Source organism: Oncorhynchus clarkii, chromosome 8, assembly GCF_045791955.1.
Source record: "Oncorhynchus clarkii lewisi isolate Uvic-CL-2024 chromosome 8, UVic_Ocla_1.0, whole genome shotgun sequence".
Classification (NCBI taxonomy): domain Eukaryota; kingdom Metazoa; phylum Chordata; class Actinopteri; order Salmoniformes; family Salmonidae; genus Oncorhynchus; species Oncorhynchus clarkii.
Genome location: NC_092154.1, coordinates 20,509,045 through 20,533,914, shown reverse-complemented (window position 1 = coordinate 20,533,914; position 24,870 = coordinate 20,509,045). Strand labels below are relative to the sequence as shown.

General features: G+C 46.2%; 1 pseudogene; it reads right to left on the bottom strand.

Annotated features, from left to right (window-relative positions):
* Nucleotides 1–24,870, bottom strand: part of LOC139415411 (laminin subunit alpha-2-like) — a 152,841-nt pseudogene that overhangs the window by 109,489 nt on the left and 18,482 nt on the right.

Sequence of the window (24,870 nt, the reverse complement as noted above, 5' to 3'; positions counted from 1 at the left end):
CTCTTATTCTACATTTCACATTCTTAAAATAAAGTGGTGATCCTAACTGACCTAAGACAGGGAATTTTTACTAGGATTAAATGTCAGGAATTATGAAAAACTGAGTTTAAATGATTTTGCAGGTTTTCCTACTTGCATTTTATTGCATGACATAAGTATTTGATCACCTACCAACCAGTAAGAATTCCGGCTCTCAATAAAATGCAAATTAATTTTCTTAAAAATCATACAATGTGTTTTCTGGATTTTTGTTTTAGATTCCGTCTCTCACAGTTGAAGTGTACCTATGATAAAAATTACAGAACTCTACATGCTTTGTAAGTAGGAAAACTTGCAGAATCGGCAGTGTATCTGTCACACCCTGACCATAGTTTACTTTGTATATTTCTATGTTTTGGTTGGTCAGGGTGTGATCTGAGTGGGCATTCTATGTTACATGTCTAGTTTGTCTAGTTCTATGTTCGGCCTGATATGGTTCTCAATCAGAGGCAGGTGTTCGTCATTGTCTCTGATTGGGAACCATATTTAGGTAGCCTGGGTTTCACTGTGTGTTTGTGGGTGATTGTTCCTGTCTATGTGTTTTCACCAGATAGGCTGTTTAGGTTTTCGTTACGTTCATTACGTTCTTTATTTTTGTAGTGTTTGTATTGATTCGTGTTTTACGTTTGTTTATTAAAACATGGATCGAAATCTACACGCTGCATTTTGGTCCGACTCTCCTTCTCATACGGAAAACCGTTACAGAATCACCCACCACCAATGGACCAAGCAGCGTGTCAACAGGCAGCAACAGCAGCGAAAAGAGGAGATATATAGTAAGGATTTCTGGACATGGGAGGAAATCCTCGACGGGAGAGGACCCTGGGCTAAACCAGGGGAGTGTAGCCGCACCAAGGTGCAGCAGGAGAAGGAACAGAGGCAGCAGCAGCAGGAGCAGCTGCAGTGGGAGAGGCTGCACCACCTGGAGAAATGGACATGGGAGGAGGAACTGGACGGTAAAGGACCCTGGGCTCAGCCTGGAGAATATCGCCGCCCCAAGGAAGAACTGGAGGCGGCGAAAGCTGAGAGGCGCAGATATGAGGAGGCAGCACGACGTAGCGGATGGAAGCCTGAGAGGCAGCCCCAAAAATTTATTGGGGGGGGGGCTAATAGGGAGTATGGCTACGCCAGGTAGGAGACCTGGGCAGACTCCCTGTGCTTACCGGGGGGCTAGAGAGACCGGACAGGCACCGTGTTATGCAGTGGTGCGCACGGTGTCTCCAGTGCGGGTGCATAGCCCGGTGCGGTATATTCCAGCTCCGCGTGTCGGCCGGGCTAGATTGAGCGTCGAGCCTAATGCCATGAAGCCGGCTCTACGCAGCTGGTCCCCAGTGCGTCTCCTTGGGCCGGCTTACATGGCACCAGCCTTGCGCTCGGTGTCTCCGGTTCGCCTGCATAGCCCAGTGCGGGCTATTCCACCTCGCCGCACTGGCAGGGCGACCGTGAGCATTCAACCAGGTAAGGTTGGGCAGGCTCGGTGCTCAAGAGCTCCAGTGCGCCTGCACGGTCCGGTTTTTCCAGTACCACCTCCACACCCCAGCCCTCCGGTAGCAGCTCCCCGCACCAGGCTTCCTGTGCGTGTCCTCGGCCCAGTACCACCAGTGCCAGCACCACGCATCAGGCCTACAGTGCGCCTCGCCTGTCCAGCGCTGCCAGAGCCTTCCTCCTCTTCAGCGCTGTCGGAGTCTCCCGCCTGTTTAGCGCTGTCAGAGCTTTCCGCCTCTACAGCGCTGCCGGAGTCTCCCGCCTGTTCAGAACTGCCAGTCTGCATGGAGCTGCCAGTCAGCATAGAGCTGCCAGTCTGCAAGGAGCTGCCAGTCTGCATAAACCTGCCAGTCTGCAAGGAGCTGCCAGTCTGCAAGGAGCTGCCAGTCTGCATAGAGCTGCCAGTCTGCAAGGAGCTGCCAGTCTGCATAAACCTGCCAGTCTGCAAGGAGCTGCCAGTCTGCAAGGAGCCGCCAGAGCTGCCAGTCTGCAGGATGCCGCCAAAACTGCCAGTTAGCAGAGCTGCCAGTCTGCAGCAGCTGCCAGAGCCAGCCAGAGCCGCCAGTCAGCATGGAGCAGCCAGGGCCGCCAGTCAGCATGGAGCAGCCAGGGCCGCCAGTCAGCATGGAGCAGCCAGGGCCGCCAGTCAGCATGGAGCAGCCAGGCAGCATGGAGCAGCCAGAGCAGCCAGTCAGCATGGAGCAGCCAGTCAGCATGGAGCAGCCAGAGCAGCCAGTCAGCATGGAGCAGCCAGAGCTGCCAGTCAGCATGGAGCAGCCAGTCAGCATGGAGCAGCCAGAGCTGCCAGTCAGCATGGAGCAGCCAGTCAGCATGGAGCAGCCAGAGCTGCCAGTCAGCATGGAGCAGCCAGTCAGCATGGAGCAGCCAGAGCTGCCAGTCGACCAGACTCTTCCAGATCTGCCAGTCGACCAGACTCTTCCAGATCTGCCAGTCGACCAGACTCTTCCAGATCTGCCAGTCGACCAGACTCTTCCAGATCTGCCAGTCGACCAGACTCTTCCAGATCTGCCAGTCAGCCAGACTCTGCCAGATCTGCCAGTCAGCCAGACTCTGCCAGTCAGCCAGACTCTGCCAGATCTGCCAGTCAGCCAGACTCTGCCAGATCTGCCAGTCAGCCAGGATCTGCCAGATCTGCCAGTCAGCCAGGATCTGCCAGATCTGCCAGTCAGCCAGGATCTGCCAGATCTGCCAGTCAGCCAGGATCTGCCAGAACCGCCAGCCAGCCAGGATCTGCCGGATCCAACTACCTGCCTGAGCTTCCTCTCAGTGCTGAGCTTCCTCTCAGTGCTGAGCTTCCTCTCAGTGCTGAGCTTCCTCTCAGTGCTGAGCTACCCATCAGTCCCGAGCTACCTCTGTCCCGAGCTGTCCCTCTGTCCCGAGCGGTCATTAAGGAGGGTAACCTATCTAGGGACGCTAAGGAGGTGGACTAAAACGATTATGGAGTGGGGTCCACGTCCAGCGCCAGAGCCGCCACCGCGGACAGATGCCCACCCAGACCCTCCCCTATAGGTTCAGGTTTTGCGGCCGGAGTCCGCACCTTGGGGGGGGGGTACTGTCACACCCTGACCATAGTTTACTTTGTATATTTCTATGTTTTGGTTGGTCAGGGTGTGATCTGAGTGGGCATTCTATGTTACATGTCTAGTTTGTCTAGTTCTATGTTCGGCCTGATATGGTTCTCAATCAGAGGCAGGTGTTCGTCATTGTCTCTGATTGGGAACCATATTTAGGTAGCCTGGGTTTCACTGTGTGTTTGTGGGTGATTGTTCCTGTCTATGTGTTTTCACCAGATAGGCTGTTTAGGTTTTCGTTACTTTCATTACGTTCTTTATTTTTGTAGTGTTTGTATTGATTCGTGTTTTACGTTTGTTTATTAAAACATGGATCGAAATCTACACGCTGCATTTTGGTCCGACTCTCCTTCTCATACGGAAAACCGTTACAGTATCAAATACTTGTTCTCCCATATATATATATATATATTATATACTCTTTTAAGGACTCAAACCTTTTCTGGAACACAAATTGTCTCTGTAGGGCATGGCTACCATTGAACATATGTTCACTTCAAGAAGCTTGTTCAAGACTTACATTAACCACACATGTAAAAATCTCTACTCAACTAGCAACTCACTTCTATGCAACAAGAAGGTTCCACAAAAAGAAAGGACTCAAATGTTTAATAGAGGACTTGAACCCCTATAGTAGAGAACAAAGACAAAGGCCTCAAACATTTTCATGGAGAACAAAGGAAGTCTGTAATTGAACAAAGGACTTATACATCACAGATACATATCACTCATTGCATGCACCTATTTTAACCTGATTTGGTTCTTTTAAAATTATATTGGTCTAGACTCACCCAGAAATTATGCCATCAATCAGGAGATTAAGAGTTGACTCCCTTGTGGGTTGCACTCAGCCTTCTCTCTTAATTCTGGATAAACACACAGTTGATATGTTTTCGGGTCACGGCACCAAATGTTAGCAATTTCTGTTACTCTTCAATAACACAAACCCCAAAGCAAATCAGGGGAGGAGAATAGGTTTATTTGAAGAGGACAAATCCTAAAGGGAGGTAGATGGTCATTCTCCACTGTCCTCAGTGATGCTCTCTCAGTGATTCTCTCCAGTGGTTCTCTCTCCACAGAACAAAGAAACAGTATGTAGTTTTATAACCCAGCCCTAGCCTGTGGTTGACAAATTAGACTTTCTTCCAATAAAACTAGCCAATGGCCAAATAACAAGTATCCTATTTCAGAATAAATATTCCTCCCATGACTCTAAACCATTAATCAATAATTCCCTATTACAGAAAAAAACACAATTTCCATTGATTGTTAGTACTCTATTGACCCTCGTTCCTCTTTACCTCTCGTACTCTGTCTCCGCGTTGTGTATTTATCTTCTTACAAAGCCTACCACTTAATTATTGAGTTGGAGACATGCATGGCCACGTAAACATGGGTGAACAGTACAGGAGGAGGCCCCCACACCCCTGTACCTCTGCTTTTAACAAGCCTCTCAAAGCACTTCATGATGACAGAAGTGAGTGCTACGGGGCAATAGTAATTTAGTTCAGTTACCTCTGCTTTCTTGGGTACAGGAACAGTGGTGGACATATTGATGCAAGTGGGGACCACATACTGGGATAGGGAGAGATTGAATAAGTCCGTAAACACTCCAGCCAGCTGGTATGCACATGTTCTGAGGACACGGCTTGGGATGCCGTCTGGGCCGGCGGCCTAACGAGGGTTAACACACTTAAATTCCTTAATCATGTCAGCCACAGAGAACGAGAGCACACAGACCTCGTGAGCTGAGGGGGCCCGCTTCGGCGGCTCAATGTTATTTTCCTTGAAGCGGGTGACAAATGTGTTCAGCTGATCCGGGCGTGAGGTGTCGGTGTCCGCGATGTGTTTGGCTGATCCGGGCGTGAGGTGTCGGTGTCCGCGATGTGTTTGGCTGATCCGGGCGTGAGGTGTCGGTGTCCGCGATGTGTTTGGCTTTATCTTTATAATCCGTGATTGTTTGGAGTCCCAGCCACAGAAATCAATTTAATACACACCATCACAATACATCTATTATTTATTTTAGCCAGGTCTAAAGGAACATGATGTGTTTTTTTTTCAGAAGAAGAACAGAATATGATTTGGCCTACTGTATTTTATCAGGCTATGCGCCATGTCATTGGCTGCAGGCTTGTTCATTTAGCAGACAAGTACTGGTACTGGTACTGGTACTGGTACTGGTACTCCCTATATATACAGTGCATTCGGGAAGTATTCAGACCCCTTGGCTTTTTGCACATTTTGTAATGTTACAACCTTATTATACATTTATTAAATTGTTTTTTCCCCCCTCACCAATCTACACACAATACCCCATAATGTCGAATCACAGGTTTTTATATTTTGTTGCAAATGTATTTAAAAAACAACAGAAATATCACATTTAAATAAGTTTATTTTATTATTAACCCTTATTTTACTGGGTAAGTTGACTGAGAACACATTCTCATTTACAGCAACAACCTGGGGAATAGTTACAGGGGAGAGGAGGGGGATGAATGAGCCAATTGGAAGCTGGGGATGATTAGGTGGCCCTGATGGTATGGGGGCCAGATTGGGAATTTATCCAAGACACTGGGCTTTACACCCCTATTCATACAATAAGTGCCATGGCATATTTAGTGACCACAGAGAGTCAGGACACCCATTTAACATCCCATCCGAAAGACAGCACCCTACACAGGGCATTGGGAGATTTAGACCAGAGGAAAATATGCCTCCTACTGGCCCTCCAACACCACCTCCAGTAGTATCTTGTCTCCCATCCAGGGACCAACCAGGCCCAACCTGGTTGGATGCAGGGGGATTCAGGGTGGTATGCTGCTGGCACCGTAAGAATTCAGACCTTTTACTCAGTACTTTGTTGAAGCACCGTTCGCAGTGATTATAGCCTCGAGTCTTCTTGGGTACGATGCTACAAGCTTGGCACACCTGTATTTGGGGAGTTTCTCCCATTCTTCTCTGCAGATCCTCTCAAGCTCTGTCAGGTTAGATGGGGAGCGTTGCTGCACAACTATTTTCAGATGTCTCTGGAGAGGTTCGATCGGGTTCAAGTCCTGGCTTTGGCTGGGCCACTCAAGGAACTTTCAGAGACTTGTCCCGAAACCAGTCCTGTGTTGTCTTGGCTGTGTGGTTAGGGTCGTTGTCCTGAAGGAAGGTAAAACTTCCTTCAGGAAAATAACAAAACTAAGGAGATGATTGTGGACTTCAGGAAACAGCAGAGGGAACACCCCCCTATCCACATCGATGGAACAGTAGTGGAAAGGGTAGTAAGTTTTAAGTTCCTCGGCGTACACATCACAGACAAACTGAATTGGTCCACCCACACAGACTACATCGTGAAGAAGGCGCAGCAGCGCCTCTTCAACCTCAGGAGGCTGAAAAAATTTGGCTTGTCACCAAAAGCACTCACAAACTTCTACAGATGCACAATCGAGAGCATCCTGTCGGGCTGTATCACCGCCTGGTACGGCAACTGCTCCGCCCACAACCGTAAGGCTCTCCAGAGGGTAGTGAGGTCTGCACAACGCATCACCGGGGGCAAACTACCTGCCCTCCAGGACACCTACACCACCCGATGTCACAGGAAGGCCATAAAGATCATCAAGGACAACAACCACCCGAGCCACTGCCTGTTCACCCCGCTATCATCCAGAAGGCGAGGTCAGTACAGGTGCATCAAAGCTGGGACCGAGAGACTGAAAAACAGCTTCTATCTCAAGGCCATCAGACTGTTAAACAGCCACCACTAACATTGAGTGGCTGCTGCCAACACACTGACTCAACTCCAGCCACTTTAATAATGGGAATTGATGGGAAATTATGTAAAATATATCACTAGCCACTTTAAACAATGCTACCTAATATAATGTTTACATACCCTACATTATTCATCTCATATGTATATGTATATACTGTACTCTATATCATCTACTGCATCTTTATGTAATACATGTATCACTAGCCACTTTAACTATGCCACTTTGTTCACATACTCATCTCATATGTATATACTGCACTCAATACCATCTACTCTATCTTGCCTATGCCGCTCTGTACCATCACTCATTCATATATCTTTATGTGCATATTCTTTATCCCCTTACACTTGTGTCTATAAGGTAGTAGTTTTGGAATTGTTAGCTAGATTACTTGTTGGTTATTACTGCATTGTCGGAACTAGAAGCACAAGCATTTCACTACACTCGCATTAACATCTGCTAACCATGTATATGTGACAAATAAAATTTGATTTGATTTGATTTGACTTCACCCCAGTCTGGGGTCCTGAGTGGTTTGGAGTAAGTTATCATCAAGGATCTCTCTGTACTTTGCTCCGTTCATCTTTCACTCGATCCTGACTAGTCTCCCAGTCCCTGCCACTGAAAAACATCCCCACAGCATGATGCTGCCACCACCATGCTTCAACGTAGGGATGGTGCCAAGTTTCCTCCAGATGTGATGCTAGGCATTCAGGCCGTAGTTCAATCTCAGTTTCATCAGACCAGAGAATCTTGTTTCAATGGGCCCAGTCCTTTAGGTGTCTTTTGGTGAACTCCAAGCGGGCTGTCATGTGCCTTTTACTGAGGAGTGTCTTCCGTCTGGCCACTCTACCATAAAGGCCTGATTGGTGGAGTGCTGCAGAGATAGTTGTCCTTCTGGAAGGTTCTCTCATCTCCACAGAGGAACTCTCAACACCCGTTGAATATGGCCGGTGTCAGTAAACTTTGGCAAAAAAGCGTAAATTGTTGCCAGCTGCACAGTTGCAGTCACCAACGATCTGGATAACATAAAAACAGCCTAACCAGCTCTGCTAGGGCGAGTAAAATGGTCAGTGTGCTGTTCTCTCATTTTTGTCTGGAAGTAGCTAGCCAACGTTAAACAGTTAGCTTGGGTGCTTGACTGTTGTTGTTAGGACAGAACGCTCGGATCAACCCTTAAAGAGATGGGTGGTAAAGTTTAAGAGGGTGTGAACGATGCTGAATAGGTGTAGACAAAGAAGAGCTCTCCAGTAGGTACCGAAACATTCAAAGGCCATTCATTCAAAAGTGAGGTTACAAGTTTATCAACTTTCAAAGCAGAATTACTTCCCCATTGTTTTTCCAGAAGTTGTTTGTGTTTATGGACTCATCAATTAGTGTCAGCTGCTTGCTGTTGTACTGTGATTTTTTGGTTCTGAGTGTACATTTATAGAGTTTTAAAGTCTCACTGTAACGAAGGCATAATTCACCATTATATGGGGCTCTGTGCTTTTGGTTGGATAGTGTTAAGTTTTTTCCTTATAATTTTACAATATGCATCAAACCACAGTTGTCATCTGTGGTCTTTAATTAAAAAAAATAATAATAATAATTCAGTTGTGCTTCTTTTGCTGTTTGCCTGAATACATAGTTTATGTTTTTACTGCTAGATTGATGCCTTCTTTACTGTGAGTGAATGTGGTATCCAAAAAGTTATCTAAGAGAGTTTGGATATTATGTTTACCGGTTGCTTTCTGGTATTCTTCTGTGCTGTTTTGGGCCCATCTGTATGAATTCCTGATGTTGTACAGCTTACTGGGCTGTGAATGTGTGGTTGTTTCCATGTCTGTTCTTTTGAGGAACAAGGTACTTTGGCTGTGATCAGACAGAGGTGAATGAGCTGGGAGAGAAAGGGTCAATGTCTGTAATCATATGTAATCACTGTGCTGTGGCCAAGAGGTGAGCAATAGTTGAATCTTCCCAAAGAGTAACCTACCGTTGACAAAGTACAGACCCAGGCTTCAACAGAGCTGCAACAGATCCCTTCCATTTTTGTTGATGGTGTTGTCACTGTTGTTTCTATGGGGAGATTAAAGCAGTTAGAAACAGTGTGGCCTGTAATAAAGCTGTCCCATCATGTGGTCGTTAGATCAGGTAGTGTTCCTGTGCGTGCATTTGTGTCCCCACAGATGAGAACATTTCCCTGGGCCTGGAAAAGGCACGTCTCTTCCTCAAGGGTGGGGAAGATCTCCTCTGAGTAATATGGTGATTCTGAAGGGGGGATATATATTGCGCAAAGGAACACATCTTATTCTGTCAGTACAAGTTATTTTTATGTTTTTACCAAATGTGATATTTAACAATCTTGAGGGGATCAATTAGATTTTGTAGCTCGGATTTGTACCAAATGATCAATCCTCCAGAGTCTCTGCCTCTATGACAGAGCTGTGTTTCTGTGAGGGCACAATTACCTCTTTGTCGCCTGTGGGACAGTGAATAAGAATGTCTGCCTTACACCATGTCTCCTGCAGAATGATGATGTCAACAACTCCAGTGCTAAACTCTTCAGTCTAAAGGGTGATGAGTTTAGGCCCTGAATGTTCCACATGCTAACTGATAGTGATTTCATGTTGCAAAAAGAAAGAATAGCACAGTCAGAAATACAGTAACTACTAACTATTAAGTTAAGAGTGAGATAAACAGGATAACAACAACAACAAAAAACTGTTCTCTCTCTCTCTCTCTCTCTCTCTCTCTCTCTCTCTCTCTCTCTCTCTCTCTCTCTCTCTCTCTCTCTCTCTCTCTCTCTCTCTCTCTCTCTCTCTCTCTCTCTCTCTCTCTCTCTCTCTCTCTCTCTCTCTCTCTCTCTCTCTCTCTCTCTCTCTCTCTCCCTCTCTCTCTCTATATATACTGTATATTCCTATTCATTGAAAAAGTACACTTTTAGTACAATAGGTGTGTGTGTGTGCATGCATGGGCCTGTGTGTGTGTGCGCGTTTAGTGCAGTTTAGTGCAGATGTATTGGAGGAGCTGTTTAATCTAACTTAATCCTACAGGGTTCTCCTGTCCTCTGACGACCTCTGCGTAGCTGCGCTGGTCCTGCTGTTGGGCCCTGTGGAGTGGAGGAGGGCCAGGTCTGGGACGGGGGGGCTTCCTCTCTGGTCTGGTAGAGGTGGTGGTCTGGGGTAGTAGGCTGGGTGGGGCCTTGAGGGGGCCTGTGGGTCTTTGGTGGTTCAGTGGTCTGGTAGGGGTCTCTGGGTGGTCCTCTGTCCAGTGCGGCATGGGGTGTTTGTCTACCAAGTCCTTCAGAGACTTGGCAAACATCCCTGCTGTCTGCTTCCTCAGGTGGGAGTGGTTGTGCAGATGCTCTGGGGTGATGAGCAAAGTACACGTTTGGGGATAGGCTTCACCCCCTGGTGATGTCAGCATTGACACTCACCCATTCTCCAGAGTTTCTGCTCTAGTCCTGGACCCACACCCTCTCTCTCTCTCTCTCTCTCTCTCTCTCTCTCTCTCTCTCTCTCTCTCTCTCTCTCTCTCTCTCTCTCTCTCTCTCTCTCTCTCTCTCTCTCTCTCTCTCTCTCTCTCTCTCTCTCTCTCTCTCTCATTAAGTGGGAGAAAAGTTTCAGTAGCATCTGACTCAGCTGGAGACACAACGAAATGCAATATTTGACTGCACATCCTCCCCCCAGCTCAATAATTAGACCAATAGAGAGCAAAGTTCACCGGTGCTCCTTGACATCCCTGCAGTGAGATGGTATAATTGGCTAGTGAAAGAGTGAAACTTGCCCAGGGTATGACATGTGTATGACATGAGTGTGCACAATAGCAGCGGAGGAAGTAGCCGGCTAACTTGAACACAAATGATAAGTCAAATTATATGCTGGAGCAATTAGTGAGAAGAACTTGAGGGGACTCGGAGCTGTTGGCCCTACGAAGGCATAAAGCATCGCGCTGATGTGTCCACCCCTGACACTGAATGGATTGGTTCTGGTGGTGTGGGAGGATTGGAAGAAGGGATGATTATTATTGTTTTTAAACATGTGCATGCTTTATCCTCAGACAAAACAAAAGCTGATTCAAAAGGGGTGTGGCATATTTTTTAACTCTTCCACGAGGGACTCAAGTAGAATACGGAAGACTATCCTTGATGAAAGGTGGCTATCGTGGAGGGGAAGACACTGTTCCGTTCGCCTACTACCAAATTGACATTTCCTTGACCACTCATCGGTTTCCGGGTAACAGAGGAGTGAAGTCAGAGGAGAGAGGGTGGAGGATGGACTTTTGCCCTAATGAGAAAAGGCCAGAAAGATGGGGGTGGAGGAGGAGAGAATGGCCTACCTTGCAGACACAGGGCAGCTGGCAAGGGTCCTTGTTTAGGCTTCCATCTAGACTGCAGTTACAGCGGACACAGTTGGGAAAGCACACCTGTCACACTGCTGTCCCCCGTAACCCTGCTTACAGTGGCAGGATCCAGCCGTGAGGTCTGTGGGACCAGACGGGGGGAGGCTTCAGCAATAAACATATGGCAGCTAGATCAGCGTAGAGAGGAGAACTGGGGTGGGTGGTTAAGTAGTAGCCTACCTCCTTCAGTCTGGGACTGGTCTGGGACTGGTCTGGGACACATGCTGGGGAGCCTGCTGGGTCACAGGAGCAGAGCTGACACGGGTCTAAGGTCTCTAGACTCACCTGGAGAGAACAGGGGAGCAGGAGACTCAGGCCAGGAAAAACTCTTAACCCTAGTCACGATACAAAGCTATGGTGAGATTTCTATTTATTATTCACTAATATGCGCTTCAGTCATTGCTTGGATCCTAGTCAACTGGGATCAACAGTACCAGTACATACCCCAGTGGTTCTGTAGTAGCCATCAGCACAGGTCTGGCATATACCACGGCTGTGACAAACATGTATTTCTACTGCTCTAATTAGGTTGGAAACCTGTTTATAATAGCAATAAGGCACCTCAGGGGTTTGTGGTATATGGCCAATTTACCACAGCTAAGGCCTGTATCGAGAACAGCCCTTAGCTGTGGTATACCACACCCCCTCGGGCCTTAATGCTTAAGTTTATCACTGTGTGGTCTTACTCTCACAGTTGTGATGAGTTAGGAAGGTCCCAGCCACCCAGGGTTTCTGCTTGTAGATGGGGCAACAGGGGTCACAGCTCTCCCCACACGTGTTGTGTTCACACTCACAACTGAAATTCATGACAGGGAATCAAATGACGCCATGTTACTGTGTCATGGTCACTGAAGGAAAGACTCAGATCTTTTCGCCCAAGAGACAACTGGAGCACACTTCACACGAGGGCTGCAGGTTAAGAATTGTGTTTCTCTTTGATATTACTATCAAACGGCACATGAACTGTGCCCATGGAGAGAAAATCTAGCTCACTGTATGATTACAATGTAGAGAAGGGGCCATAGAGAATGTAAGTTGACTGACATACCTTGGTCTGGTTGTTCAGGGGACAGGCTTTAGCGTGATCATAGCAGCTACACATCCCTCCAACTGTCTTTGATAGAGTAGTAATACTGGAAATACAAACAAAAAAGAAACAAGTTGAGAAAAATGGAGATCACTGGCATTAATATTTCTATCATATACTGGCTACTTCTACAAAGCTACAGCACAGTCTAGTTTATTCAAAGACACTCATTGGTATTCTGTGTTTATTTCTGAGAGAGTGAGAGATAATTTTATCCACAATTTCATAATTTATGTCCCTTTGGTATGACTAAATTGAACAGTATTTTGTAAATGATAAATTCCTAGCTCAATATAAGCCCTGCAATCTGTCCGGTAATTATGTGTCACACAAGAGCTCACTGGGTGACTGATTGTGTAGGCCAAAGTCAACACATGATGAGGTGGATGTTGCTCAGTAAGGAACAGATTTCTTAATTATAGCCATTTTTAATTAAGACCCATCTGTCTGGTGAGCGCAATGTAATCAACATGCCGCCATAGCCATTTCACCAATGGTGCTGGGTAGAAAGGAATAAACTAGCGGCTCACAGATGGAATACATGATTCTATATGAAAGTGATCGTGATGTGTGGTCATCAACACGTTGCTTCGTTCTTATTGGGTCGACATTGCGGGGATCGTTTAAGGCCAGGGTCATGAGGTTGGCGTTGAGGGTTCTGATTCGCTGGAACTGTAGGCGGATGTAGCGTGCAGAGGTGAAGTTCAGTAAGGTCGGGGAGGGGTCATCGGCACTCGGCCTTCCATTGATCAGAGAGGTGTGGATCTATGCCCCAGGTGCAAATTGTGAGAGACAAAGCACCGAATGGTATGGATTCTTAGTAAGTTATACAGGAAAAGGGAGCTCTTTAGTGACCTCTATTCAAATTTTCCTACACATGTTTAACAAATACTGAATTCAATCTCTACTCAGCAAATCCATAAAACAGCCCCATAACAACATTTACAGCACTCCATTGCTGTGGTAAGAATAAAATACATTATTAATGGACCTAGTAAGAAAAAAAGTGATTGGCTTGCAGCTATGAAGGGTTAACCGTGTCTGGTTGCTAATTAAGGCTGTGTGGTTAGCTTGGTTGTTTTTGAAGAAGTCGGAGAGAGTGACATTTCAATATAAGATCTGCGATGCTTTGACACCCGCCCACGACTCATTAGGATTTCGCTGTGATCACGCTTTACGCTTTCTGTCACTATCTAAAAGGAGCAGGATGACAGGAGCTCCTGATTGTCTGAGCAGACCTGGGGGTGGGGGTGGGGTGGGGTGTGTGTGTGGGGGGGGGGGGGGGGGGGGGGGGGGGTACTGACTGTACTGCTTCATTACTGTCAGTGGGAGCAGACTGTGCGATCAGTTCTCACAATTAAAAGGAGTTGCTCCGATACACAGCTGATCAAGGCAATGTTGCTGTTTGCATAGTGAGCGTGTGTTGATGTGTGTATATTTATTTGTGTGAGGTAGGCTTTCTTTATCCAAATCCTCAATGAAAACAAATATAGAAACCAGCACACCAGGAAATAAAATGTGTCATGTGCCTAGACTGTATGCCTAACTTGTAAAGAAGATGTATAATGTTAAGGCAGCTGTATTGATCACAACTTAAATCACGAAATGTACATTTCATTGTGAGAAGCTGGTGAGTGACTTCAAAGCTGACTGATGTAATTTAATTAAACCACCACAGCACTTAAATACTAATGTAGCTGGCAATCAAATGTTAGCAGCAAATGGCTTCCATACATGTCTATTGAAGCAAGTGAATAAATGTGCTGGTGGTCTTATTTCATGTGGGCCATGGTTGAATCTAATATATTACAGTTAAATGGAATCAACGTTTTATGTTGTGCATTTGAATTGAAATTGGATTGCAATTTGAAGTGTTCAACAAACATAATCATATCTACTTTAAAAATGAGTCCCTGTAGCTCCCGAGTGGCTCAGCGGTCTAAGGCATTGCATATAGAGGCGTCACTACAGACCCTTGTTCGATTCCGGGATGTATCACAACCGATCTTGATTGGGAGTCCCATAGGGCAGCCCAGTGTCATCCGGGTTAGGATTTGGCCGGGATATGTTGTCATTGTGAATAAGAATTTGTTCTTAACTGACTTGCCTAGTTAAATAAAAGTAGCTGTTACGCCACTGCTGACCCCTATGCCCTTTCAGTGATGCTATATGCTGACCCTTGACCCCTCCATTCTCCAGGGGTTGGAGTAGAAAGAAGTGCAGATAACCTCATCGTCGCGGGTGTAAGATGGCGGTTCGGTGCGGGGCAGAATGTTGAATCGGGTGAGGCACGTGGTGTCTGTGATGGCGTAGTACTGCCAGGGGGGTAAAGGTCACCCCGTCCGGAGAACGCCCCAGCGCCCTGTTACCTGGCCTGGGGGAGTTGGCAGCCTTCAGGATCAAATATGCTATCTGGTACACCTTAGAGGGAAGTAGAATTCAGATATAACTCAGAAGCTTAGCTTATAAAAGTAATTGAATCTTGAAAGTCCATCCATTTGTTATGTTTTCTAAATATTTATATCTTATTTTAAATATATAAATATATTATTATTGTTTATTATTTTCTTTTGAAAGTCCTTCCTTTGTGTCCTGTGAATGTGTTGACCCCGAGATTCATATGAGAAGTTTCATATTCAGGTTAATTAAGAAAACACATCTGCTCGTTCAATACGACACTGACACATTCATAGACAAGTGTAAGTCAATTTAGTCGTGTTTGATAGGAAAACCAGACACTAAAATAAACAATCCTGTCAGGGAGCATGGTCAAGATTATCCTTATGAGGTCTCCACTCCTGTACAGTATTCTCTACAATATGGAGTCCTTCCTTTGACGTTTCCAATGGAACAACTTATGTACATGCTTTATCTCCGTCCTGGTACATTCAGAGACAGCCAAAGCTGATCTGCCCTCAGGTTCTCCACCACTGAATAGATGAAAAGACTAGATCATGGAAATAAAATACTGGATCATGGGAATACATACAGTACTGTACCCTCGAAGGACACATGAATTTCATCAAGCAGTAAATGACAGCTCCTCAAGAAAAACAGGAAGCACAGGGGAAAGGTGACATTCCACCTAAATGTTTCCTTGTCTCCCAACGACGCAGAAAAATAAACGACCATGGCACAATCAACATAAAAAATGACTCACGGTTTGCCTCTCATCTACAGTAGATAACGGTGTAGCGTTTCGGTGTTTACAATAGAGAGAGCGCCACTCAACCCAGTACTCATCCCTTTCACTGAAACCCAATAGGATTTTGTCCAGGTAGCAGGGGAAATCTCACAAAGCCTCAATGTTTCCTTGATTCAGATGAAGCAGGAAAACAGGAAGGCTGGCTGATGAAGTCCTCATACAGCGTAAGGGGTAGGTAGGTGGGATGTTTTCCTTATTGTGATGATTAAAGGGGAGCAGTGGAGTCTGGGGAGAAGGAGAAACGAGAGCTCTTAAGTTTGCAGGGCAGAGCGTGACCTGTTAACCACGGTCTAAAACGAAAGTGTTGGAGTCACAACATGACCATGTGGATTCCAAGCCAGGACTGGTTTCGAGCCACCAGCCCGGTGACATCAGTGACAATAGAGTCAACGCCTGCTTGGCTGTAATTCTTTGCTCCTACTTACTAAGCTCTAAGCATTAGTCACATTGACAGCCTTTGAAATAGTTGTGGGTCATTTTATACACAGCAACAACAACAACAAAAATCGACCGATTTGGGAGATATTTGTTTGTTTGCACATATTCTTTGTTTTGATCAAAAATGAAGTCAGAGGAGGTTTGCTGTTCCTAAAAATCTGAAGTCGCTATAAAGAATCTGAATGTAGAGCATACATGACAAGGGAATACCAGTAGTGTATAATGTAAAGTAGAAGTAAAACTTGAAAACAGCTAAATAGAAAGGTCAGGTCTTGGTTCAGTGATAGATAACCTGCAAACGTCAACCATTTAAATGACTGCCGAGTTAAAGAATAGAACGAAGATAACTGAGCGTAGGTAGGCTATCTATTTTCCATGTATCACAGAAGTGATACAGAATATCCATTAAACCATCTCTTTAATTACTTTGAAATGAGGCCTATGATGGCAGAGAATTTTGAGGCGATATCTATACTATAGGTCCATTTTTATTTAAATCCACAAAGATGTAGGCTAGCTTTAGCTACAGATAAAGCTAGGTCGCATCGCTGTCATTCTCAACAGGAGGTTGAGGTGCCAGAGGTCCATGGTGTGGGTTTGTTCTGTGTGCCCAAAGGTGAAAAGAATAATCCCTACAATACATAGCTAACACCTGATTTGTATTTCAAACTAAGTCCAGAGCCACTCACTGACAAAACACCTCCATGTCTACAAATAGCATACCAAGTATCTGTCATGTAGAGTATGTGATTAGTTAGCTGTCATATATAATATACTTCAAACATGACCTCTGTGCTCACGTCCTGTGTATGAATGACACATTTTTTCTCTGACTTAGACATACAGCATGATCGAAGGATGTCCATGTGGATTTCATATTTTTTATTTGGGTCTTTTCATATTATCAGACACAAAAACATACCAAAATGTTCCATAGTATTTATGCTCCTGATCAGATCTCCATCGGAGAGTCTGCGCTAAAGCCTTTGGAACATCAACTAATAACTGATTGGACCACGTCAGTCAAACTGGGCAAAAATACAGGGCATAATGACTACAATTCCCAGTCTAATCGAAAAGTGGCCCAGACGCCAAGACACACACGCGCGCACACACACGCACGGCACACACACACACACACACACACACACACACACACACACACACACACACACACACACACACACACACACACACACACACACACACACACACACACACACACACACACACACACACACACACGCCTCCAACAGTGTCTGTCATTATTCAGATTTCCACTCCAGCATGGGCTCCTGGATAACGAGGGGGAAATGAGAGTGCTGATGTCACGGGCGATAACGATACGTTCACACACATCACCAACAGCGCCAGCAGCACAGACTCATTTACCACAGGAGATGACAGCAAGCACAGTGACTGGCCGCCGGGGAAATGTGCCTGAATGGAGCACAAATAGGATTACATTTTACAGGACACTGATGGCGAAAACACTTTGCATACAGGGCCATGGACAAAGCTAGCCCAACCATGAGGGAGGGAGTGACAGATTTTAATAGGGAGTTGTTCCTTGCCCCTGTACTTCTGCTTGCTAGCCCTTTTGGGCTCTAGGCCGGGTTACTGTAAAGACCTTTGTGACAAATGTTGTTGTAAAAAGGGCCATAAAGGCAAAACACAAAATGGATGTTGGGTGTTTACGGTTGGCATCAGAGGATATCAATTAAATTATTCTCAATCAATATCTACTGCATGCAACTACTGATTAATCCATATTCATGGTGAAATAGCAATAGTAGAACCTTGGTATATAACCCTCATTATAAACTGGGTGGTTCGAGCCCTGAATGCTGATTGGCTAAATGCTGTGGTATATCAGACCATATACCATGGGTATGAAAAAAACATTTATATTTACTGTGTAAATCTAATTATGTTGGTAACCAGTTTATAATAGTGTTACAACTTCTAACAGTGGTGAGTGGAGGAGTCAAGCGCAGAGAGCAGGTAATTCAGTACGTGGATATTTTATTCCATAGACTGTGGAGCCACAACATGCAAAACACCAGGGCGCATGAAACAACCCGTCCCAAAATACAACAGACTAAACTGTCCAGAAAAATACTGATAACACTCATACACTAGATAACAGAAAACAAGCCTGCACAAATACCCAGCGGCCTTAAATAGCCTACAAACAAACACTAACTCAAAACAGGTGTACCCAATTAAACCCAATAAACAGAAACAAACGGAAAGGGAATCGATGGCAGCTAATAGGCCGGCGACAACGACCGCCGAGCGCCGCCCGAAAAGGAAGAGGCACCATCTTCGGCGAGATTCGTGACAAATAGCAATAAGACACCTCGAGGGTTTGTGGTACAATATATGGTCAATATACCATGACTAATGGCTGTATCCAGGTACTGAGGGTGGAAAGCTATTTCCAAGAAGTAGGCCTATTATCTCTGCAATTGTTTACTCTTCATGTCATATGGGACATTACATAACTGTTTTACTTAAATCTAATCTCCTTGAAACTCCCTAATCTGCAGTTTGAGCCGGGACAATGTGTATAGTTAAAGTGATTCCATCACTGCTGTGACAGGCCGGACAGAGATGAGCAAGGCAAAATTAGCATTGCAAAATTGCTACCTCGACACTTCTTGTGTCAGATTTCAATCATTAACTAAACATGGGCAGGTATGATTTATGGAAGCTTGATGCCCTCAGTGAGACTCTCTCTGTCTGCATAATTACCACTCAGATACAGTATTTGGGTAAATTCCACGTTTATTTCAGTTGAAGTCGGACTTTTACATACACTTATGTTGGAGTCATTCAAACTCGTTTTTCAACCACTCCACACATTTCTTGTTAACAATAGTTTTGGTAAGTTGGTTAGGACATCTACTTTGTGCATGGCACAAGTCATTTTTCCAACAATTGTTTACAGACAGATTATTTCACTTATAATTCACTGTATCACAATTCCAGTGGGTCTGAAGTTTACATACACTAGGTTGACTGTGCCTTTAAACAGCTTGGAAAATTCCAGAAAATGATGTCATGGCTTTAGAAGCTTCTGATAGGCTAATTGACGTAATTTGAGTCAATTGGGGGTGTACCTGTGGATGTATTTCAAGGCCTACCTTCAAACTCAGTGCCTCTTAGCTTGATATCACGGGAAATCAAAATAAATTGTAGACCTCCACAAGTCTGGTTCATCCTTGGGAGCAGTTTCCAAATGTCTGAAGGTACCATGTTCATCTGTACAAACAATAGTACACAAGTATAAACATCAAAGGACAACGCAGCCGTCATACCGCTCAGGATGGAGACACGTTCTGTCTCCTAGAAATGAACATACTTTAGTGTGAAGAGTGCAAATCAATCCCACGAGTCCTATATCGACATAACCTGAAAGGCCGCTCAGCAAGGAAGAAGCCACTGCTCCAAAACCGCCATAAGAAGCCAGACTACGGTTTGCAACTGCACATGGGGACAAAGATTGTACTTCTTGGAGAAATGTCCTCTGGTCTGATGAAGCAAAAATAGAACTGTTTGGCCATAATGACCATCGTTATGTTTGGAGGAAAAGAGGAGGCTTGCAAGCCGAAGGACACCATCCCAACCGTGAAGCACGGGGGTGGCAACTTCATGTTGTAGGGGTGCTTTGCTGCAGGAGGGACTGGTGCACTTCACAAAATAGATGGCATCATGAGGTAGGAAAATTATGTGGCTATATTGAAGCAAAATCTCAAAACATTTATCAGGAAGTTAAAGCTTGCTCGCAAATGAGTCTTCCAAATAGACAATGACCCCAAGCATGCTTCCAAAGTTGTGGCAAAATGGCTTAAGGACACCAAAGGCAAGGTATTGGAGTGGCCATCACAAAGCCCTGACCTCAATCCCATAGAAAATTTGTGGGCAGAACTGAAAACAGCGTGTGCGAGCAAGGAGGCCTACAAACCTGACTCAGTTATACCAGCTCTGTCAGGAGGAATGTGCCAAAATTCACCCAACTTATTGTGGGAAGCTTGTGGAAGGCTAACCGAAACGTTTGAACCCAAGTTAAACAATTGAAAGGCAATGCTACCAAATACTAATTGAATGCATGTAAACTTCTGACCCACTGGGAATGTGATGAAAGAAATAAAAGCTGAAATAAATCATTCTCTCTACTATTATTCTGACATTTCACATTCTTAAAATAAAGTAGTGATCCTAACTGACCTAAAACAGGGAATTTTTACTAGGATTAAATGTCAGGAATTGTGAAAAACTGAGTTTAAATGTATTTGTGTAAGGGTTTTCCTCCTCTTCGTCTGAAGAGGAGGTGTAGCACGGATTGGACCAAAATGCAGCGTGTTAAGTGTCCATATCGTTTTTAATAACAAAAACATTGAACACTACTAAATACAAAAACAATAAACTAATACGTGAAATGACAAAACCGAAACAGTACCGTGTGGTGAAAAACACAGACACGGAAACAAACACCCACAAACAAACAGTGAAACCCAGGCTACCTAAGTATGATTCTCAATCAGAGACAACTAACGACACCTGCCTCTGATTGAGAACCATACTAAGTGGAAACATATACATTTCTAAATCCTAGAAAGACAAACATAGACTGCCCACCCCAACTGACGCCCTGACCATACTAAATAACGACAAAACAAAGGAAATAAAGGTCAGAACGTGACAGTACTCCCCCCCCCCCCCCCCCCCCCAAAGGTGCGGACTCCGGCCGCAAAACCTGAACCTATAGCGGAGGGTCTGGGTGGACGTCTGTCCGCGGTGGCGGCTCTGGCGCGGGATGTGGACCCCACTTCACCACAGTCTTTCTCCACCTCATTGTCTGCCTCCGTGGCCTCCTAACCACGGCGACCCTCGCCGCCGACCTCAGACTGGGGACCCTAGAAATGGGTCCCGAGTGGACGTGAGATACCGGCAGTGCTGGACAGGCGGGAGACTCCGGCAGCGCCGGGTGAAGGACGACTCCGGCAGCTCCGGAGTGAAGGGCGATTCTGGCATCGCCTGCGTGACATGCAGCTCTGGCAGCTCCTGGCTGACTGACGGCTCTGGCAGCTCCTGGCTGACTGACGGCTCTGGCAGCTCCTGGCTGACTGATGGCTCTGGCAGCTCCTGGCTGACTGGCGGCTCTGGCAGCTCCTGGCTGACTGGCGGCTCCAAGCTGACTGGCGGCTCTGGCGGATCATGACAGACTGGCGTTTCTGGCGGCTCATGACAGACTGGCGGCTCTGGCGGCTCATGACAGACTGGCAGCTTTGGCGGCTCATGACAGACTGGCGGCTTTGGCGGCTCATGACAGACTGGCGGCTTTGGCGGCTCATGACAGACTGGCGGCTCTGGCGGCTCATGACAGACTGGCGGCTCTGGCGGCTCAGGACAGACGGGAGACTCTTCAGCTCTGTACAGACGGGAGACTCTAGCAGCTCTGGACAGACGGGAGACTCTAGCAGCTCTGGACAGACGGGAGACTCTAGCAGCTCTGGACAGACGGGAGACTCTAGCAGCTCTGGACAGACGGGAGACTCTAGCAGCTCTGGACAGATGGGAGACTCTAGCAGCTCTGGACAGACGGGAGACTCTAGCAGCTCTGGACAGACGGGAGCACCTGTAGGGAGGAGACAGAGAGACAGCCTGGTGCGTGAGGCTGCCACAGGACCCACCAGGCTGGGGAGACCTCCAGGAGGCTTGGTGTTAGGAGAAGGCACCTGAAGGACCGGGCTGTGGGGGAGCACTGGAGCTCTGGTGCGCAGCCTTGGCACCACTCCCCGAGGCTGGATAAATACTCTAGCCTGGACCCTCCAGAGTGCAGGCACAGATTGAACCGGGCTGTGGGTAAGCACTGGAGATCTAGTGCCTACTACGCAAACCTCTCCCTTAGGCTCCACTCCCACATTTGCCCGGCACGAGCGGAGCGCAGGCAAAGGACGCACTGCACCCTCCCAGCGCCCCGGAGACACAGCACGCAGAGCCGGCGCAGGATACCCTGGACCGAAACGGCGTACCGGTGACCAGACACGCGGAGCAGGCACCATACTTCCTGGCTGGATGCCCACACTCGCATGACACTTTCGGGGGGCTGCCCTATAGCGCACCGGGCTATGGGCACGTACTGGCGACATCGTGCGCTTAATCGCATAACACGGTGCCTGACCAGTAATGCGCTGCTTATAATAAGCACGAGGAGTGAGCTCAGGTCTGCTACCTGGCTTAGCCACACTCCTCGTGTGCTCCCCCCCAAAAAATTTGGGGGGCTGCCTCTCGTACCTGTCGCGCTGCCGTGCTGCCTCCTCATATCGCCGCCGCTCAGCTTTCGCTGCCTCCAGCTCTGCTTTGGGGCGGCGATATTCCCCAGCCTGTGCCCAGGGTCCTTCTCCGTTCAAAATCTCCTCCCAAGTCCAGGAGTCTTGTGATGCTGGCCGCTGCTGCTGCTTATGTCTGTTACCACGCCGCTTGGTCCTTGGTTGGTGGGTGTTTCTGTAAGGGTTTTCCTCCTCTTCGTCTGAAGAGGAGGTGTAGCAGGGATCGGACCAAAACACAGTGTGGTATGTGTCCATATCGTTTTTAATAACAAAAACACTGAACACTACGAAATACAAAAACAATAAATGAATACGTGAAATGACAAAACCGAAACAGTACCGTGTGGTGAAAAACACAGACAAGGAAACAAACACCCACAAACAAACAGTGAAACCCAGGCTACCTAAGTATGATTCTCAATCAGAGACAACTAACGACACCTGCCTCTGATTGAGAACCATACTAGGCCGAAACATAGAAATCCCAAAATCATAGAAAAACAAACATAGACTGCCCACCCCAACTCACACCCTGACCATACTAAATAACGACAAAACAAAGGAAATATCGGTCAGAATGTGACAATTTGGCTAAGGTGTATGTAAACTTCGGACTTCAACTGTATGTGCATTAAATTAAATTACGTACTTTTCTCTACTGTTCATATTCTAGTTGCTATGTTACGCATTCCGTCTTTGGTTGCTTACTCCTGGTAGAATAACCAGAGATTTTTTCCACATAATCTGATCCCTTTCATCCATCTCTATTTTTTTTATTCCAGGGTCCCAACTTTGTTTCATTGTATATTTAATTCAACAGTGTAAGTGACACTTTCATTAATTCTGGAGTGACCCTGCTCTCGTCTCCTGTGTAACATGACAGGTTGATGAAGGAGACATGTTTGCATGTCTATTTCCTGGAAGGGAAAGAGACAGACACAGACAGGGACCCTTCCCCTGCGTCTGCTGAGAGCCACACTCTGACCCTAAGCATAATAACTCAGCCAGAGACAAACTCCCATGAATCACCAGCCGTGGAGGCGCTGGGAGCGGGGCCACGTCTTCACGCTCACCCCTGATCATATCAGAGGCCTTGGGAGGAAGGCTGAGTTACCATACCCAGTACCAAACTAATCACAATCTAGCCTCAGGATCCCCCTCCTTTTGTTCCTCTCTCTCTCTTGCTCTCTCACACGCAAGCACACACACACACACACACACACACACACACACACACACACACACACACACACTACCATCCCTTAAACCCAGAAGTCACAGAGATCCAGCACACTGCTGTATTGTATTCAGAGAGTCTCCATTGGTTTGAATAATTTCCTGTTGTAGGTCAATAGCGGAGGAGTCATTACAGAGACATCATGCTGATATGAGGAAGTGCAGTCTCTTACGGAACACATATGCTTAAAGGGTACACAAGGAAGAAATCAGCAGTCCAGACACCCTCTCAAGTGTGTCAATTGAAATAATGATGGGCATAAACACAACTACCTTCATGCTATGTTTCCGCTAGTTTTCATCTCAAACTGTTCTAAGGATGGCTGCACTCTTAGCCTAAATCCCATTTTCACTGCAACTGTGATATTGTGTTGAGCAAGAGTGCAACGAAGTGGGCGGTTTGCTGGTAAGAAAAACATATCAATTTTAGAAAGTGATCGCTGTAGTGTCAGTGTCCAAGAAAATATTTGTATGAAACTTTTCATTTATTTTTCATGTCAAGTAATTGACAGAGGGAATATGGAAACACAACTAATGTTGGTGTGATTCAGTGGTACTGTTCCTCTCCTGAGAGAGCTTGAAATCCATAACTGTTTTTTCAGATAGAGTTACACAGCCATGGGGGTTACACAGAGTTCAACTACAACAACCCTCTTCCCAGCCACTTGTGCATCTCATATGATGAGTTACACATAATATCTCATAGCATTTCAAAGTCTACAGCCAGCATCTTTACAAACACTCTATCCAAACCGGACTAAACAAACGTGTGAGTATGTATCACATAAGGCTGCCAAGTAAATTAAGCTACACTGTGGACCTGGTCTGGGAACTTGGCTGACAAGTGGCTTTACAGTTTCAATAGGATTTACAGTGAGCCTGGTCCCAGATCTGTTTGTGCCATCTTGCCAACTCCTATGGTTATTGTCATGCCAGACAACGACCAGAGGAGTTAGCTGTACAGCACTAACAGATCTGGGCCTACCTGTTGTAAATCCAGAGTGATAGTGACGTAATGGTAGTCCATGCCGTTCTTAATGCTGGGGCTCTGCCATCATCTGTTAGTCCCATCGATGGCATATTCAATCGGGTGGTGCTCTAGGAATAACAATGAGATGAAACAAAGCATTACAATTAAGGAGACAGTGTTTGAAGATAGGAGCAATGAGTTAGCGTGTGACTTGTCACTTAAGAGCTGCTGGATATCAGATGATTGAACACTCTCAATCATAGGCTACTTATTTCTGACATTTCAGTGCTAGTTAGAAACCATGGAAACTGTAAGGAGCCTGCTAATGAGGAAACG